Below are 8,628 nucleotides of genomic sequence, written 5' to 3' on the forward strand. Positions count from 1 at the left end.
ACACCGTACCACTCCAGTGGGAACGGACAGGCCGAATCAATGAACAAAACTATCATTCAAAACCTAAAGAAGAGGTTGAACGACGCCAAAGGAAAATGGAGAGAAATCCTACCCGAAGTCCTTTGGGCATATCGAACAACGTCAAAATCTAGTACGGGGGCAACCCCGTTCTCCTTAGTATATGGGTCCAAAGCCTTGATACCCATCGAAGTCGGCGAACCCAGTGCCAGATTTCGATATACAACAGAACTGCAAAATAACGAGGCTATGAACACTAGCCTCGAATTATCGGACGAAAAATGAGAAGCTGCTCTCGTACAATTGGCCGCCCAAAAGCAACGAATCGAAAGATACTATAATCGAAGAACCAAGCTCTGCCATTTTAAGCCCGGGGACTTAGTGCTAAGAAAAGTCACCCTCAATACTCGAAATCCAAATGAAGGAAAACTAAGACCGAACTGGGAAAGACCATATCCAGTTCTCAAGAACGTCGGAAAGGGATCATACAAGCTTGGCTTTATAAACATCAAACAACTATCAAGCAATTGGAATGTGTCACATCTAAAATGATACTACTGTTAAGGTACGACCCTCCCATATTCATTTACATTTCAAAACTAACCCCTGCAGAAGTCCGATCAGGAGCTAAGATGGATCCTTCAATACGAAGCTTTAGGTCTGAAAACACGCGTTGCACTCTTTTTTCCTTAGACCGATTTTATCCCAAATGGGTTTTTCGCCAAGGTTTTTAATGAGGCAACCAATGATCGCGCTGCACTTACAACAGTATCTGAGGCCTCTTTACAATTAACCTCGAATACTGGGGGGGGGGGGTATTAGCCCTCAAATATATCAAGTTCTGATGCAAGAAAGTTATTTCGCAACAACGGGGTTCCAATAGGAAAGGTTGTAAGAGCCAAATGGTCAAAACGAACCATGCTCATGTAATTGGCCCGAACCCAGACGCGAAACATGAACACATGTATAATGACTTGCAAAGAAAGTTCTCCTCTTTACCGATATCTTATATCCAAGAAAAAATCATCTATTTGGGGATTTATTATGCAAATAGAATTAAGATAAACTCGACCACTAAGCCTAAGGGCTACTTTTATTTCCAGTTCGAGCAAGCACTCACTCGACCATTACGTCTACGGGCTATATTACTTCGAGTCTGAATTATTCACTCGACTACTAAACCTATGGTCTACTTTTATTTCGAGTTCGAGCAAACACTCACTCGACCATTACGCCTACGGGCTACGTTATTTCGAGTTCGAATCATTCACTTGACTACTAAACCTACGGGCTACTTTGATTTCGAGTTCGAGCAAACACTCACTCGACCATTACGCCTACGGGCTACATTACTTCGAGTTCGAATCATTCACTCAACTACTAATCCTATGTGCTACTTTTATTTTGAGTTCGAGCAAGAACTCACTCGACCATTACGTCTACGAGCTACATTACTTTGAGTTCAAATCATTCACTCGACTACTAAGCCTACATGCTACTTTTATTTTGATTTCGAGCAAACACTCACTCGACCATTACGCCTACGGGCTACGTTACTTGGAGTTCGAATCATTCACTCGACTACTAAGCCTACGGGCTACTTTTATTTCGAGTTCGAGCAAGCACTCACTCGACCATTATGACTACGGGCTACATTACTTCGAGTTCAAATCATTCACTCGACTACTAAGCTTACAAGCTACTTTTATTTTGTGTTCGAGCAAGCACTCACTCAACCATTATGCCTACGGGCTACATTACTTCGAGTTCGGATCATTCACTCGAATACTAAGCCTACGGGCTACTTTTATTTTTAGTTCGAGCAAGCACTCACTCTATCATTATGCCTACGAGCTACATTACTTCGAGTTCGAATCATTCACTTGACTATTAAGCCTACGGGCTACTTTTATTTTGAGTTCGAGCAGGCACTCACTCGACCATTATGCCTACGGGCTACATTACTTCGAGTTCGAATCATTCACTCAACTACTAAGCGTATGACTACTTTTATTTCGAGTTCGAGCAAGCACTCACTCGACCATTATGCCTACGGGCTATATTTCTCTGAGCTTGAATCATTAACTCAACTAATAAGCCTAAGGGCTACATCACTTCAAGTTTGAGTAAGCGCTCGCTCGATTATAGAGGCTACGAAGTCCAAATTTGATTAAGTTGTCTAAATCCTTGTGAAAACATTCGTAAGGTGTGAATAAAGTCTTCACAAGACAGGAAACAAAATAGAAGCAAGTCGGCAAAAAAGGGGATATTTTTTATACAATATTATTTACATGATTGATTACAACGTAAAAATTAAGGACTAAGCTTCTTGATCATCCCCAGCAGCGGTCTCTTCTCTATCGGGCTCCCCCCATTCTCAGATCCACTCTTGCTCCCATCATCATCATCACTGTCATCATCATCGTCATCGAAAACCAAGGCTTCAGCATCGACTTCGAGTTCTTTGGCCCATTTTATCTCTTCCGCGAGGTCGAAACCACGAGCATGGATATCCTCGAGGGTTTCCCTCCGAGATCGGCACTTAGCAAGTTCAGCGACCCAATGTGCTCGAGTATTGGTGGTCTCGGTTGCCTCTCTTGCTTGGACCTGGACAGCTTCAGCATTGGCCCGATAGACGGCCACGAGTGCATCCGCATCGGCCTTTGCCTTTTCGGCATCAGATTCGGCCTTGGCAACTACAGAGGCCAACCGAGCCTCGAGCTCCTCTATTCTTCTTGCTTGAACCAGGCCTTTTTTCCTTCATTCTCTAAAGTTGGGTTTTGGCCGATGATAACTGGGCTCGAGCAGTTTTTTTCTTTGCAGCAAAGCAGTCCATACCTTCTTTCCACTGCAAAGACTCTGTTTTTATCACGTCGACCTCCTCACGAAGATTTCCGATCATCTCAATTTTTTGCTGCAACTGTGAGACCGAAAAATTAGCCATCGTTCTAGTATCAAGCCCATAGGCTTTTAAAAGTATCATTACCTGCTCAGACAGATCGGTCTGATCTTGGTAAGCCTTGGCCAACTCAGCTCGGAGGTCTCTTATTTCCTCTTCCCTTTGCCCTAAGAGAAGTTTTAGGGAGTTCCTCTCCTCAGTAACCCGTCGAAGGTCGGCCTCGTATCGACGAAGCTCATTTTGGGACCGAGAACATGCTTCTCGATGAACTGCCACTGCCTGCAAAGAAACAAGAAATGAAGTTAGAAACAAAAAGTAAACATAAAGGTAGTACCGACAAAATAATTTTAAGGCTTACCTGATTCAAAGCCTGCTGCACCCCGTGAAAAAGATCTGATTCATCACTAGTACTAGAAACGTCCTCGATATCGGTAAATAGGTCACGAAAGGGATCCTCTCCATCATGAGGGCTGTCTAGATCGAGGGCCCCCAAAGCTTGGGCTTCCCGAATCACCCCTGCAGAAAAAACGGGGAAGGTGGGCGAATCTTCGATTGCTGCTGCCCCAAATGAATCACTTGGAGCATTCTCTTTGGTTCGAAGGGATTTAAGAGGGGGCCCTTCAGACATATCCCCCATCCGTTGGCTCCGATGGGATGCGTCTTTGATCTCCGATAATTCAGGGATTCTGCCCGAATCTTTCTCCGGTATATCCTCAGTTCGAGGCGGAGCCTCATGAATCATCATCGATCTAGCTGCCGATGGGGCATCAGTGGTTCTCTTTGTTCAGGTCGCCAGCGCGGACCCATCATTTTATTCTTCTTCTTCGTCTTCATCCCTTAGATGCATGACTGATTCCACGGTCAAAGGAATGGCATTCTTGTTCGGCTTATGAGCCGTCCTCTTCTTCAGTTTTGGATCTTCGAGAACGGAGGCTATTTTCCTTTTATTTTCCTTCACTGGCTTTGGGATGGAGGGCAAAGTTTCTTCCTCGTTGGACAAGGGCCTCAAAACCGCATCTTTTCCCAAACCTTCATATGGAAAATTTTATTAAAATATTCGGAAAGCATCTCATTCGAATTATCAAAGAGTATGACAAAGGGGCTTACCATGATTTTTGGCCTCCCGCCGACCCTTTGACAAATCACGCCATGAGCACTCGGCATATGTGGAGGTCGATACAAGAGCTCGTACCCAGTTCTTGAGATCGGGAACTGCTCCGGGCATTCAGGGAACCGCTGCATCACAAAAAGAAGAGTATCGATGAGAAAAGAAATGAAAGAACAAAATAGAAGGAAGTAACAGCAGCATCACACTTATGTTTCATATTCCACTCCTCGAGAAAGGGCATCTTTTCGGTCGGAATCAAGTCTGAAGTCCTCAGTCGAACGAACCTGCCCATCCAGCCCCGATCCCTGTCCTTATCAATGCTCGAGAACAGAGTCTTGGTAGCCCGACGCTGAAGTTTTATTAACCCTCCTCGAAAAAGTCGAGGATAGTACAATCGGATAAGATAGTCGAGGGTGAACGACATCCCCTCGATTTTGTTCACAAAGTATCGGATCAAGATAACAATCCGCCAAAAAGAAGGATGGACCTGGCCTAGGGTTATTTGGTATTGACGACATAAGTCAATAATAACGGAATCGAGGGGACCTAACGTGAAAGGGTAAGTATACACATTCAAAAACCCTTTCACGTAAGTGGTGATATCTTCGTTAGAAGTAGGAATTATTATTTCTTTTTATCCTAATTGCAATCTTTCTTTAGTTGTTTGAGGTGCTTCTCAGTTATCGAACACATGTACCTCGATACTGGCTCACATCGGCCGGGGACCGATCAGCCTTTATCGACCTTAAAATTAGAAGTAAGAGCACACGCCCCGGGAACGCACTCCTCAGGCCGTGGTTCTACTGGTGTCTCATCGGCGGCACACTGTGAAGATGAAGCCTTCTCTTTCTGAGGAATGGTTTGTGATGTTTTCGCCATTTTAGAATTCAAAGGTGAGGAATAGAAGAAAGTGACGAAGATTTGGTAAAATTGAAAAGGGGCTATTTGCAAAGAGAATTCACAAATTTGCGGGCAAGTCAGAGAATACGAAAAGGGACTTGGGAAATTTGGAAGATTGGAGATGTGAAAGTGGTAAATGATGAAAGGAAGGATTATTTATATGTTTAAGAGATGGCGGTTCAATATCAACGGTGGTCGACCATCGTCTGACATGCATTAAATGCCTTGAAATACTAAATCGACGGGACAACTATCACGTGCATCATGATCGAGCCCGATGGAAATGTCAGTTTATAATCCGATCAAGCCGTTGAAAAATCATATTGTTTCTCACCACATTCTTCCTGAGAAACGAGGGGACTATCTGTATACGGTCGAAATAGATTTTGACCTTCGTACGTCTGATCGAGTTCGAAAGATAAGCTATCGAATTGAGACTTCGAGATGGGTTCCGAAGATGGTACAAACAATCTTCGAACCTGAGGAACCGATCAATGTCGAGTTCGATATCATTATCAAGCTCGAATCCAAATCAAACTATGATACAAAGTAAAGCTATCAAGCTTATGATCCAGAGACCGACCAACATTGACTCCGAATCAATTCAAGGGTCCGAGTCAGAATCGTGCTTAAGCCAAGACCGAGAGTTTGAGTCTGGATCGAGCTCAAGCCAAGATCGAGAGCTCGAGTCAAGATCGAGCTCACAGACAAAAGCCATTGCAATCCCACTAGAGGAGAGAATCTTGGCAGGGATTATTGATAAGCTGATCTATCATGGACTTCCCACTGAGTATTTTTAATTATATTTAAAGTAAGATCCCTCTACTATAAAGGTGGAGGGTTATCATTTCTGTAAGGGAGATTTCATATTGAGCTCACATTGTAATTCAAGCACCATATCCTCTTATATTCAAGAGTTACTCTTTTAAGCCTAAAAAATTGATCCATCTTGCTTAGTCCTAAAAATCATCTTCTTTACAACTTTGTTTATTTTACATTCTTTGCAGTTCATATTTGATATTTCCTTTTATCCTTACGATTTGTATTAAGCTATATCACATATCCTTAGAACTACGTAGAAATTCAACTCTATCCGTTTTTCGGGTAAACAGATACTAAAAACCCAATGCTAGCAAAAATATAATAATAATGGTAACTACATAACCTCATCATTGGAATACTTAATCATTTTAAAGATTTTTTTGATCTATGTGAATGTAGATTATTTTGAATTTCCTACATATTATTATCTTGAAGTTAATATATTGTTATGAACAAAATGTTATTTTGCATGTATAAATTGATACGAATTATACATTCAATATAAGCACAAAGTATTTCCCTACACAATTTTGTGAATTTAAGTCATTGTTGACAATTTGAATTGTTATACTTCTTGTCAATATATAATGGCATGAATTCCAAAAATGTTAAAGAATTTATAAATATAACTGTTTATTCGAAAAATGGATAGATTTGAATTTATACGTAGTTCTAAGGATACGTGATATAAATTGAGAAAGATATGTAAATAAATATAGAAATTAGTTATAAAAGAAATGAATGCAAACCGAATGAACTAGTTAGCCTAAACCTTCAAGTTTTATCACCTTCAAATTGAGTGAAGAACGATTGGTAGAAGAAACAATATGACTAAATATCAAAAGCCAAAAAAAGATAGTATTTGCTCTCTTTTCTGTATATCTTAGAATGAATCTGATCCTCAACAAATGATAACAACTCTTAATGTAGTGGGAGAATTCCATTTTGGATACAATTATACATAGTGGAGATCCCATGATATATTAATTAATTAGCTTTTTCTTGATTCAAGCCGTGATTTCCGCCGAGATTCTCCCCCTAATTGCGGCTATAACGGCTTTTTTGTTTCTTGGCACTATCTCGATCTTGGCCGATCTCAATCTTGATCGGTTTCTGGATCTCGAGCTCGATCTTGGCCGATCTCCATATTGATCGGTCTCGTGGCTCAATCTCGATCTTGACCAGTCTCGGTATTGATCGGTCTCTAGGTTTCGAGCTCGATCTGGGTCGATCTCGATATTGATCGGTCTCTGAGCTCGAGCTCGACAACCTAACTTTGCATCATGGCTTGATATTACAATGATGAACCTTGGACCATCATGTTCCAATCTCGATTAGTCATAAGAAGGACAGACTCAATTTTGACCGTATACAGATAGTCCCCTCGTTTCTCGGAAAGAAGATGACGAGAAACGATATGAATTTCCCAACTTAGACTTGGTGGATGATGATGTTAGCGACGAGCCCAATTATGACGTATGTTACAAACGTCCCGTCGGTCCAGTTACCAAGGCATTAAATGTCTGTCAGTCATTGGTCGGCCATAACTGGTTCTGAACCGTCATCACCAGGCTATAAATATTCAAACTCTCATCCTCATCAAAACTTTTCACTCAAAAGATTCTTCTATATTCTTGCATCTTCTTCAGAAAATCCCTCAGCTTCATACATTTTACATCGCATACAACCCTAATTCTCTTTTCCTTTATTCATCAATGGCAAAAACCTCCAAAACAGTGCGGCAAAAAGAGGCCGCTTCTTCATCACAACTTACCGGCGACGAGGATGCGGCGGAGCCTTACCCCGAGGAGTTCGTTCTGGTAGGGTGCTCAAATGTCATCGATTTTAAGGTTGAAAAACCTTTTTTGGTACTGGGACGATATGAGCGGATCTCGAGGTACCAGTATTCAATCACCGAGAAAATTCTCGATAAAGAACAGGAATGCAACTGGGGCGACAAGCACATGGTAGTCCCATCGCCTGAGGAATCAATTACTACCCACGTGAAAGGGTTCTTAAGCATTTATACTTATCCTTTCACATTGGGCCCGTTAGATCCTGTCATCGTCACATTTTGCAAAAGGTATGACGTGACCCTTGGCCAAAATCGAGGGGTGTTTTTTCACCCTCGATCACCTTATGCACCTTTATAGTTCCCAACTCTATCGAGGAGGGTTAATCAAGCTTGCTCATCGAGCCAACAAAGTGTCGTTCTCGAGTATAGACGAGACTCGTGATCGAGGTTGGATGGGCTGATTTGTTCGAGTCAAAACCTCAGACCTGATCCCTGCCGATGACATGCCATTTCCTAAGAAATGGAATATGAACCGTGAGTACTTATTTCCCTTCGAGCGTTTTAAAGAGAAAAGAGAAAAGATGCACCGAGTTCCCTGGTCTCGGAAAAGAAAAAATCGGCAAAGAGAACTCGCAAGCCTAAGGAGGGTTCCGGTATCATGCCTTTGGAATCGATCCGCCGATTAAGGGACGAGCCCGAAGAAGGAGAAGAGGAATTATCCAGTGTACGGGCTAATATTGTGATACAACAATCCTCCGAATCGGCGAAGGTAGATAAGGGAGCTTTGGCCATAATTCCTAAACAAGGAAAAGCCGAGACTATTTTGTCTCGAGCTGAGATGGTTGAAGGAGAGATCGAGGGCAGGACTTCTCGTGAAGCAAAAGATATTTCGAGGGACGATCTCGGGATAGTCGGTATTACTAGATCCCCTCATTTTTTGGATGCTATGATCTGCGAGACCAGCATGTTGGAAGGTCGATCTTACGAGAGCATTCAGGAGTCGACCGATATCTATGGATTTTTGGATGGGCTCGAGTCCACTACTTCGGAGGATATTATCGGGTTCGGTGGATTACCGGTACTGAA

Source organism: Nicotiana tomentosiformis, chromosome 2 (assembly GCF_000390325.3).
Source record: "Nicotiana tomentosiformis chromosome 2, ASM39032v3, whole genome shotgun sequence".
NCBI lineage: Eukaryota > Viridiplantae > Streptophyta > Magnoliopsida > Solanales > Solanaceae > Nicotiana > Nicotiana tomentosiformis.